At 41.6% G+C, this 10893-nt stretch overlaps 1 long non-coding RNA gene across 1 annotated transcript; it reads left to right on the forward strand.

Annotated features, from left to right (window-relative positions):
* The first annotated feature begins 5413 nt into the window (after positions 1-5413).
* On the forward strand, positions 5414-9563 carry LOC126087747 (uncharacterized). The gene is made up of 3 exons (XR_007519838.1): positions 5414-5508; positions 6789-6989; positions 8322-9563. It is a non-coding gene; the product is annotated as an uncharacterized LOC126087747 (long non-coding RNA).
* Positions 9564-10893: the final 1330 nt, after the last annotated feature.

Consider the following 10893-nt stretch of genomic DNA (forward strand, 5'->3'; position numbering starts at 1 on the left):
GCATGTCATAAACATCCTTCTTAATAATTCAGATTAAAAAAAAAATAGAGGAGCAATATTACTTTGAATGGAGGACAAGTGTGACTGACATTAAATGTGGTATAAGCCTATTCACGTCCAAGTTTTGGTACTGGGCTGGATGAAGCACCGGTCTGGTCAATGCCAGCCAAATTTGCTGTCAATAAGAAGATAAATCCATGACAGGGTAAAGATTTGTCTGCTACAGAAAACTGCCTCTTGTTAGCGACGTTACGTTGATGCTCTATGACCTGCTTCTCAGGGTGATGGATAATATAACAGACTTCTTGTGTGCTTGTCCAATAAAATATATAGTTCCTTACAGTGAAATGAAACTAGGTATTGGAAATGTGTACAGGTTATAGGCTGATATTTTCCTAGACACTGACTTGAATTAATTCTGTTATGATGTTCTTTTGATTTGAAAAAATAATAATAAATAGATGATTGATTTTTGTACACATGATTTCTGAGTTTCTGAGGTACTCTTTGCTTCACTCAATCTTCCCCTCTTTGTCTTATAAACTCAAGACTGAATAGTCTCTCAGGATTGTTTGAGAACCTGGTGTCTGGGGAGTTTGTCCTTTAAAATCCATAAATTTTTAGTTTCAAAATTGCTAAAAAAAAAAAAGCTTCTGTGAGTGGTGATTGATTGATAAAATTCCATTAGATATTCTCTTAACATTAGTATGAAATGACAGCAACAATAGCACAACAAGTAGTGGATGTTTGTGGGTGCAAATTATCAGTGAAATGCATTTGTAACTGAAAAGGAAATCGGTAAAGCCAAAATAAAAACAGATCAGGAAAAGAGAGTTTCACATCTCCTCACGTTGAACGATTGCATTTCACAGAACTCACGAGGGAATGAATTCAGGGACTGACAGCAGCCCACTGTGACAGGCAGCCAGAGAGAGAACAACCAGATGATGTGCTTTCATGAGCAGCCCTGGTAGCACAGCGGTTAAAGTGCCCAGCTGCTAACCGAAAGGTTGGCGGTTTGAACCCACCAATCACTCCATGGAAGAAAGATGTGGCAATCTGCTTCCATAAAGGTTTATAGCCTTTGAAACCCCATGGAGCAGATTTCTTCCGTCCTATAGGGTCACTATGAGTTGGAATCGACTCTACAGAAGTGGGTCTTGGTGCTTTCATCCCTCACACCTTGCAGAGCTCTGACGGTTGTCCCAGAGAGAGGCTGAAGAGGTCTGTAGGTGGAGTTCTGGGAGCCATAAACCAAATCAGCTGTCCCAAGGGTTTCGCTGAACAGGTTTCCATGAGCAAAAACATAGTCACCAAGTTCAGATTAATTTTTTTTATGCTCTATTTTATTTATTTGTTGCTGTTGATGAAAATATATGCAGCAGAGCAAATACCAATATAACAATTTCTACATGTACAATTCAGTGGCAATGATTATTTTCTTCAAGATGTCAGGTTAATTTTTTTTAAAGGGAAAAAATTTAAAAGATCAGCAAGAAGTCGACCATTTTACACAGGACCCACCCAGGCAAGGACTAAGAGTGTACTGCTGAAATCCAACATTATAGTGGTCTCACAGTATGGTTACCACCAGCGGCAGACTTATTTGTGGGGCTAAGAGCCACTCTATCCTTTTTCTTCACAACCCTACTCATATTCCCACCAATAAACCAAGAACAGGCTTTGTGGGGAAAACCTTACACAGATATGCAGAGAGGAGAGAAAGGAAATTATGCCAATGACTGACAGTCTCCTAAAGTACCGTCCTCTCAGCCAAAACTTTCTAGCTTACCTGCCAGCTTAAAATAACTAGGATTTTTCTATTTTTCCCTTAATTTTTTAAGTTGTTAAAAATCGAGGTCCCTTTTAGTCTAAGTGGTAAGGTAGAATGTCTGGACAGGCCAGGGAAGATGCCTACTGACTACAACGGCCCCTTCTGATGCTTTTTAGAGTATCTGCCACCATCGCAGACTTTGACTAAGAGATCTCTTTGCATAGGTCAGTGTGTTTGTATCACATAAAGTGATAGGACTAGGGATAGATATTTGTTAGTCTTCTTTAAGCTGATTAGAGGCCAAAGAGGAAGTTTAGAGCAAGAGCTCTGCCATAAAGGGACATTGGAGAGAAGTTAAAGGTCCAATGGGGAACTCTTTATGAGAGATTGGATGCCAAGCATTCAGAAAGTCAGGAGACTGGAGAAGCCAAGAGACATATATACAAAAAGAAGGCAGTAAGCAAAAACCAGGTGGTACTAGAAGCTATGAATAAACAGAAATCCTGAGATAAACAGAGGGGATTAAAAAGTAGTTTCTCAAATGCAGTAGTAACAGGAGGAAAAATACAGACAAGGGAGAGTAGAGAATCCATTCTGGAAAAATAGTAATAAGCGGAGATAAGCAGAGTAGAAGAACTGAATCATGAGCATGGCAGACTACTAGAGAAAATGGTTAAGTCATTGGGTATACAATGCGAGCATCCATTACGTACTAAATAACAATGTTTTTGTTCTTTCAAGGCTTCCCTTAGATTTTTCTGACTTTTTTTCTGCACTGTCTGACTTTCCTGTGTATTCTTACAACAAACCCTGGCAACTGAGAGAGTAGACCATTCTGTATCCCTTGCATTGTGTGAGAGCTTAGCAACTCAACAGTCATTTTGTAAATGGGTCAAAACAACACATTCAAGTGGAATATAAAATACCTACAAAATTCAAAGATTCTTGCCAGTTCTCCAAGCAATGTATCTGTTTTAATAGTTAGAAGTTACAATACGCACCAGCCCGTCATTCCCTTTGAAGAAGATATTCCAGTATCCCCAGACTTGAAGACTCCTGTAAACTTCATTAAAGCAGAAGGTCCTTTCCCATATTTTTATGAAATGTATTTTCCTCCCTCTTGAAGGTATGTATCTTATCAAGGCATTTAGGGATACCTCTTAATTTCTGCTCTTGAACTCTTGCCAGCATGTTGTTATCAACCTGGTGGAATGGGACTAGGCCCTGTGAGAGGATAAGATGTTCTAGATGTACTATATTGTGGCATAAAAAAAAATAAAGCCTGAAAACTGACATAACCATCAGCAAAACAGGGAAAGTGTCCTACTATACCTACCAGGTAAAAGCTAACTGAAGCTGTTTTTTTCTTTGCTTAACAGAGTAGAACAGGGGTCCACAAAGCACAGCCTGCAGGTCAAATCTATCTCATGGTCTGGTTTTTTTTTTTTTTTTTTTCCTAATAGGTTTTTTTTTTTTTTAGAACAGTTTTAGATTTAGAGAAAAATTGAGCAGATAGTTCCAGGAGTTCCCATATACCTACCCACACAGTTTCTCCTACCAGCAGCTTACATTAAACCAGACCAAACCAAACCTGTTGCCATCAAGTCACTTTCAACTCATAGCAACTCTTTAGGACAGAGTAGGAAACCACAGGGTTTCCAAGGCTATAATCTCTATGGAAGCAGACTGCCACATCTTTCTTCCATGGAGTAGCTGGTGGGTTCAAACCACCGACCTTTCAGTTAGCAGTGGAGCTTTTAACCTGCTGTACCACTAGGGCTCCTTATCTTACGTTATTAGTAATGGTACATTTGTTACAATTGATAAATCAATATTGATACATTATTGCTAATTAAAGTCCATAGTTTATTTGGATTTTCTTAGTTTTTATGTAATGTCCTTTGTCTGTTCCAGGATTTAGCCTTCAGGTCTCCTTAGGCTCCTCTTGGCTATGACTGTTTCTCAGACTTTCCTTGTAGTTGATGGCCTTGATAATTTCGAGGTGCACTGGGCAGGTATTTTGTAGGAAGTTCTTCAAATGGGAGTTGTCTGATGTTTTTCTCATGCTCAGATGGGGTAATAAGTTTTAAGGAGGAAGATGATAGACATAAAGCAACCGTTTGTATCATATATCAAGGGAAGATATTATCAACATGATTTATGACAGTTGATGTTGACCTTGGTCATCTGGCTGAAGTAGTGCTTATCAGTTTTCTCCACTGTAAAGTTACTTTTTTCCCCCTTTCCATACTGTACTCTCTGGTAGGAAGTTACTTTGTGCAGCTCACATTTAAGGAGTAGGGAGTTATGTTTCCCCTCGTTTGGAATAGAGTATCTATTTGGAATACTTCTACATGGGAAATCTGTATCTTCTCCCTCATTCATTAATTTTTAAAAATTATTTATTTATGTCAGTGTCTCAGTTACCTAATGTTGCCAGAACAGAAATATCACAAGTGGGTGGCTTTAAAAACCAAAAATTTATTTTCTCACAGATTTGGAAGCTGAAAGTCCAAATCAAGGTCTCAGCAGTGTTGATTCCTCCTGTAAGCCTCTCTTTCTTAGTTTCTGGTGTCTGCCAGCAATCCTTGGAGTTCCTTCGCTTGTCAATGAGTCCTCACAGTTGCCTGTCTTTCCCTATGTATATTTCTGTATCTATTCTGCTCTTTTTATAACTCCGAAGTGGTTAAGTTTAGGACCCACTCTATACTGGTATGATTTTATTAACATAACAAAAGGAAACATCCGATTTCCAAACAGGGTCATATTTACAGGTATGGGGTTAGCATTTCATCGTGTATTTGTGGGAGGGCACAATTCAATTTATAACAATCCATATGGACTCATGAATACTTATTTTATGCTTTAGGTTACAATCCAATACTAATTTATTCTGTTGCTCAGATTGTTTCAGCTTTGGTCATTGAGAGCTCTTTCGGTTGGCTCCTGTATCCTTCGACATAACCCCAACAATATGTGGTGTTTTGTTTTTCGTTTGTTTGTGCATTTGTTTGTTTGTTTGAGCACTTCCTTGCTTTCTGGTACTACAAGATGCTCTAGGCTCATTTTGTATAGTTCCTGCTCCAGTCCTGGAATCAGACATTTTTTCCAAGGAGCTCTGGTGCATTTTATTGGACAATGGTATTAGAAACCAAGACCTGGAAACTAGGTTTGTTTGTTGGTACTGGGGTACTCAGTGCTGCTTTAGTAAATAAATTTTATTGGGACACAGTCACACTCATTTGTTTAAGTATAGTGTGGTAAGATTAACTACTTTTGTGTGTGGCTTTTCTAGCCATGGTCTTATAATTCCCACCCAGGTGATTGGGCAGGACTGTGTGATAGGGTAATTGTGGCCCACCAAAGGGATTCGTTAGTTTTGCCTTAAAAGGGAGCCAATTCCAAAGCAGAGAAGAGAATACTATCACCACCCGGGATCCCTGCACTGAGAAGCTCCTAGAAACAGGAGACTGAGACAGTGTGAGAGAGAGAGCAAGCTGTAACCCTGAAGACGATGAGAAGTAGTGGCAGGAGAGCCCCAGCAGTAGAGATCCAGCAGCAGGATATGACGTAGTGGCTTCCCAGCCCACAGAGAGAGAAAGCCAAGTGCCTTTGGGCACAGGCTGAGGGCCAGGGAGAGGAGTGCCTGCCAGCATGGCTGGGAAGAGGCCGTCCGGATGGAAGAACTGTATCTTGAGTGTTCCTGAGCTTGAAACGTAATAAACCCCATAATTGTGAGTATGGTCTGTGAGTTCTGTGTGTCCATTGCAATGAATTATCGAACCCAGAAGAGAAGTAGAGAGTGCTGTTGTGAGAGGGGCAGTTGGTGTCAGAACTGGAAAAGGCATTGGAGGAAGGAGGCATGTCTGACCTCTGCCTCACAGGAATCAGCCTTGGGCTGTTGATCTTGATTCTCCCTCCTACTCATGAAGTTAGAGAAGGTCAGACACTGCCCCCACGCCATTTTTTTCACACATCGTTTTTGCATTGCCTATGGTTGTTTATGTGAACGAAAGCAGAGTTCAGTAATTGTGACAGAGATCATATGGCCAGCAAAGCCTATAACATATGCTTCTTGGCCCCGTACAGAAAAAGTTTGTCAATCCTTGGGATGGAGAAAAAACAATGCTTTAAAGCACTAACTACATACATAAAACCGAAACCAAGCCCGTTGCCGTCAATTCCGACTTATAGTGACCCTGTAGGGCGGCGTAGAACTGCCCCGTAGAGTTTCCAAGGAGCACCTGGTGGATTTGAACTGCCGACCTTTTGGTTAGCAGCCATAGCTCTGAACCACTATGCCACCAGGGTTTCCAACTACATACATAATTTCCTCCAGTAAGGACACCGTATCTGGAATAGCAGCTGCATGTGAGCCATCATCTGATTCACAATAATCCGTTATCACACTCTAAGATCTATGCATCTTCTACTCCAGTTAAAGAAGAAAGTTACATGATGTTACATAACTACTATACGCTCCCAACGTTTAATTTTGGCACTAGTCTCTGCAATTCCTCATGAATGTTAGATTGGTTGGATTCACTTTTTGGGTAGGACCGAGTGGAAGCCCTAGACTACCTCTCTCCCCTGATAAATACCTTCCCCTTTTGTTCTCACCCTCTTGACCTAGCACCCCAGAATCCATTCCCCAATCATATTCCACAGGTTTTTTTTTTTCTGAGTATAAAACAGGAAAAAGGGATTTTTTTCCTATAAAGCCTTTTCCTTTGATACTTGATTTTGCAATTCATCTTCCAAGAGCTCCACGGGATAATCCATTCCTTGTTTCTTTCGGCATCTAGAGACTTCCAGCATTCCTTGGTTTGTGGCCACATCCCTGTTCTGATCACCTGACTCCCTCTTGGGGCTCTTGGGGCCCTTGTGGTTACATCAGGTCCACCTGGATAATCCAAGATAATCTCCATTTCAAAATCCCACCTACGAAGTCCCCGCTTCCCAACCTTGCCACGTCTGCTTTGAAATTAGCATTTCCCTTGGTCTCTACTCCTAGGTCAGGTAACCGAATTTGTGGCGGACACCCCTGGCAGGTGATCACACTTTCAGGGATGCTGTGGTTTCTGGCTGCCCAGGCTGCCCAGCATCATCACGGGAGGTTTCAAGAGCCCCCAGTGTTACCGGAGCAGCACACAGCAGTGGTGTTTCAGTGTTTGACTAGAGAATGGAACTGAACTTCACTGAAATTCATGATAAGGTAAAAAATCACCAAGAGAACACCAAAAGTAGCTTTTGGGGACAAATTACCCCAAGGGGGGGAGACACCTACACAAGGATCCTCTGACACTCTGCCCTGAATTTCCCCTTTTTGTTAAATGTCCTCACCCCCAGGGCATTACGCTTGCATCTTCCCTCTGCCACAGACGCAGACAGTACCCCTGTTCTTTTACAAAGCACCATGAAGTAATTAAACGATAAAAATTTTAATTCCTTTTCCTTCCTCCATTGCCCCAGGGAAGACTGGAATTTTCACGATGGCCTTTGTTAATAGCAAAGAAAAACAGTAGTAGAGCAATCAGAAAAATGTCTAAAGGACAAATTTATAATGTAGAGATTTCTGATAACTTAGATTTCTTAAATTCTTAACTTACATAACTTAAATTCTGGTAAGAAGTTGGTTGGCTTAGGCTAGGATTCTTCTCCTTCCTGTTCTGCTTTTTTATTGTTTTTGGTTTTGTGTTTGTTCACTGTCACTGACTTAGAATTTCTCCTCATTCAGTTGTTGTTAGGTGCCGTTGAATTGGTTTCGACTCACAGTGACCCTACATGACGGAGTAGAACCACCCTTACAGGGCCAGAGTTTGAATCCATCAGCAACCCCTTGGAAAACCTACGGGCAGTTCTACTCTGTCCTATAGGGTTGCTACGAGTTGGATTGACTCAAGTGCAGTGGGTTGGGTTTTGGTTTTTTGGTTTACCCCATTCAAACACTTAATATAAAAAATGCTATAATGTAACTAATGATAATGCCAACATAAAAATAATAATAAACTCTGAGGAACCTTTCTGACATGCTAGCTCCATTCTCACTTAATCCTCACAGTTACCCTAGGAGGTAGGTATTATTATCACCTTTTTAGAGGTGAGAAAAGTGAATACCATTAATTTTGTTTAGTAGATGAGTAGATGAGGCTGAAGATGTTAAATCACATAGTTAATAAGTGGCAGATTTGAGCCAAGATTCTCATTTTTTAAAATTCACCTTTTTTGTATGTTCCATTCAGCCTCAGAAGTTAACACACCTCCTTGCCACCAAAGTACTCCTCCCCTTTTCTGCCTCTTAGAACATCTGCAAAACAGAGCTGTACCAATATGTGTATTCATTGTTTAATGAGAAACTAATTTACTCTGTAAACCTTCAACTAAAGTACAATTTTAAAAAAAGCTTAATAAAGAAAAACCAGAGCTATACTATGACTAAGCCCATGCTGGGTCAGAACAGGTCTATAACCTCACTTGCCCCTGGAGAACATTCCAATTAGTCTTTTCCTCTCCAGTTTTGAGTGGCTTTTTCTTTTCCTTTTCTTAGACAATTTCTGGCCTAACCAGGACTGTTCATGATGTCACAACATTGCAGTAACAACATGACAGAGGCAAAAGCCATTAAAACAGCTTTCTCTGGACTCCTGGGGGCATGGCAGCCCCTTTGCCACATACGCACTTCCCTTCCCCGGCCCCAGAGTACACGGTGGACTAGCCCAACGATGAAGACTTACAGCAGCTTTGGAGTCGGAGAGACCTGCCTTCTGGTGGCCTCCCACCTAGGAGCCATGTGGCTTCTGTTAAGTCACTGATTGTGCTTTGGGTTCTCCATCTGTGAACGAGAACAGAACCTTCTTGTAAGTTGCAATGTGCCTTAGAAACAGCATTTGGGGAGTACCTGATTCATAGAACGCCTGTGACGAACAGTCGCTGTTATTACAAACTGATTTCCAGGCCCCCGCTTTTCTTCACCTCGGTGCTAAGGTGGAATTACAGGTGGTGCTGATGAAACAGACCAATAATTTGGATTTAACTTGTGTGGATGGTAGAAATGCCCTCGTTGTTGAAAAGGTGGATCCCGGTGATCATGCTGTGGGTTTTTAGTTTGGGTTGGAGTGGTGACCCCATGGGTGTCAGAGTAGAGCTGTGCTCCATAGGGTTTTCAGTGGCTGATTTTTCAGAAGTAGATCACCAGGCCTTTCTTCCGAGGTGCCTCTGAGCAGACTCAAACCCCCGACCTTTTGGTTAGCTGCTGAGTACATTAACCATTTGCCCCACTCAGGGACTTAGGAGGGTAACAGACAGGCATGTTACCAAAACCTTCTCTCCCATATGCATTTCATTAGACAGAATGTAACAGGCGTCCACCAGCTCCTTTCTAGCCAAGCTCTGACTTAGTGGCTCTGGCAAGAACAGGCACATGTCGAGTAACGATCCTCAACACTGAGTTTAATGTGCAACTTTTGGCTTCTTTGTCGTTATTTCCTACTCGAACTTAACAAACCATTACTTCCCCTTCTGTTTTGATTTAGTGTGAGTGACTTAATGCCACCGATATTCAGAATAAGCCTGCATGCGCCCCTGTGTCAGGCACAGTGATAGGAGCTGCTCAGACTTGTCTCCCTAATTCTTAGACCAAGCCAGCATAGTGAAGACCCTGTTTAGAGATGACTAAGCTGCAGAGAGTTGAAGTAACTTGCCCAGAGTCACACAGCTAATAAGTAGCAGAACCAGGGTTCAAGCCCAGGTCTGTCTAATTTCAAAGTTAATGGAAGGAATTAAAATGTTTCACAAGTCTAATTTTCTTGATTTTTGTTTGTTTGTTATTGTTGTTGTTGGCTTAGTTCCTTCAGACTAACATCTGCTTCAAGCCTAATCTAAGATTTCGTAAATCTTCCCTGTCCACTCTAAACCAGTTGCCTTCGAGTTGATTCCAACGCAAGGCAAACCCATGTGTGTCAGAGTAGAACTGTGATCCATAGGGCTTTCAATGGCTGATTTTTCAGAAGTAAATTGCCAGGCCTTTCTTACAAGGCACCTCTGGGTGTACTCAAACTGCCAACCTTCCAGTTAGCAGCTGAGTGTGTTAACTATTGCACCACCCAGGGACTCCTCCCATTCCCTATGAGCTGTGTCACGTGCCCCTCTGCTCTGCTCCCACAGTGTCTTCCACATGCAGTGATTATGGCATTTACTACACTGAACACAAACTACAGATGTTCCCCTGTCTGGCTTCCCCTTCTAGACTGAGTACCACAGGACGGCATCGTCTTTGCTGCCCTAGCACCTCGAACAGTGCTTGACATATAACAAGGGCTCAGGGCAAGTTTGTAGACTTGAACTGACAAACTGAATAACAGAACTTAGTGCAAAAATGGAATTTTAACATCCACGTAAACTAGTAATTCCAGAATTTATTTGCTAAGGACTGCACATGTGTGCGTGCATGCATGTGTGTGAGTGTGTGTGTGTGAGCGTTTATGAGAGATGAGAGCATGTATCACTGGCTTTCTCTCTCCTCCTATCACACTTTCACTCCCAATTTCACCAGGCTTATGAAATTTTCATGTCTTCCTGAACTACAGTCACCCCTCTGTTCCCGTTAAGTAAAATCCCGCTTCCCTTCTCTCTCTGTCCGACTTCCTTTACCTTAGACAAGATGTGAGCCGCAGCCACACCTTAGTCAGGCCTGAAATGGACTGGCATTTGTTTCATATTGAGGTAACAAGGAGGAAGAGATACAATTGTTCAGATACCTTCTAACCCACCATTCTCCAATAATAATAACATGGCTAATATTGTAGAACATTTACCATGTACCAGGGTCCATTCTAAGCACTTTACATTAACTCATTTAATTCTCGCAACAGCCTTATGAGGTTGGTACTGTTATTATCCCCATTTCACAGATGAGGAGACTGAGGTACAGAGAAAGAACCTGGCCCAAGGTCACACAGCTATTCAGTGATGGAGTCAAACAGCAAACCTGCACATTCTGGCTCCAGAGACCATGGTATCCCATTACTGCTTACTAACTCTGGGGCCTTTTATATACCATTATACAACGAAGTCTATGAGACTATCAATCTTTTTTCAGGTATATTAGTTGGAAATTATAG

Source organism: Elephas maximus, chromosome 13 (genome assembly GCF_024166365.1).
Source record: "Elephas maximus indicus isolate mEleMax1 chromosome 13, mEleMax1 primary haplotype, whole genome shotgun sequence".
NCBI classification, from domain to species: Eukaryota; Metazoa; Chordata; class Mammalia; order Proboscidea; family Elephantidae; genus Elephas; species Elephas maximus.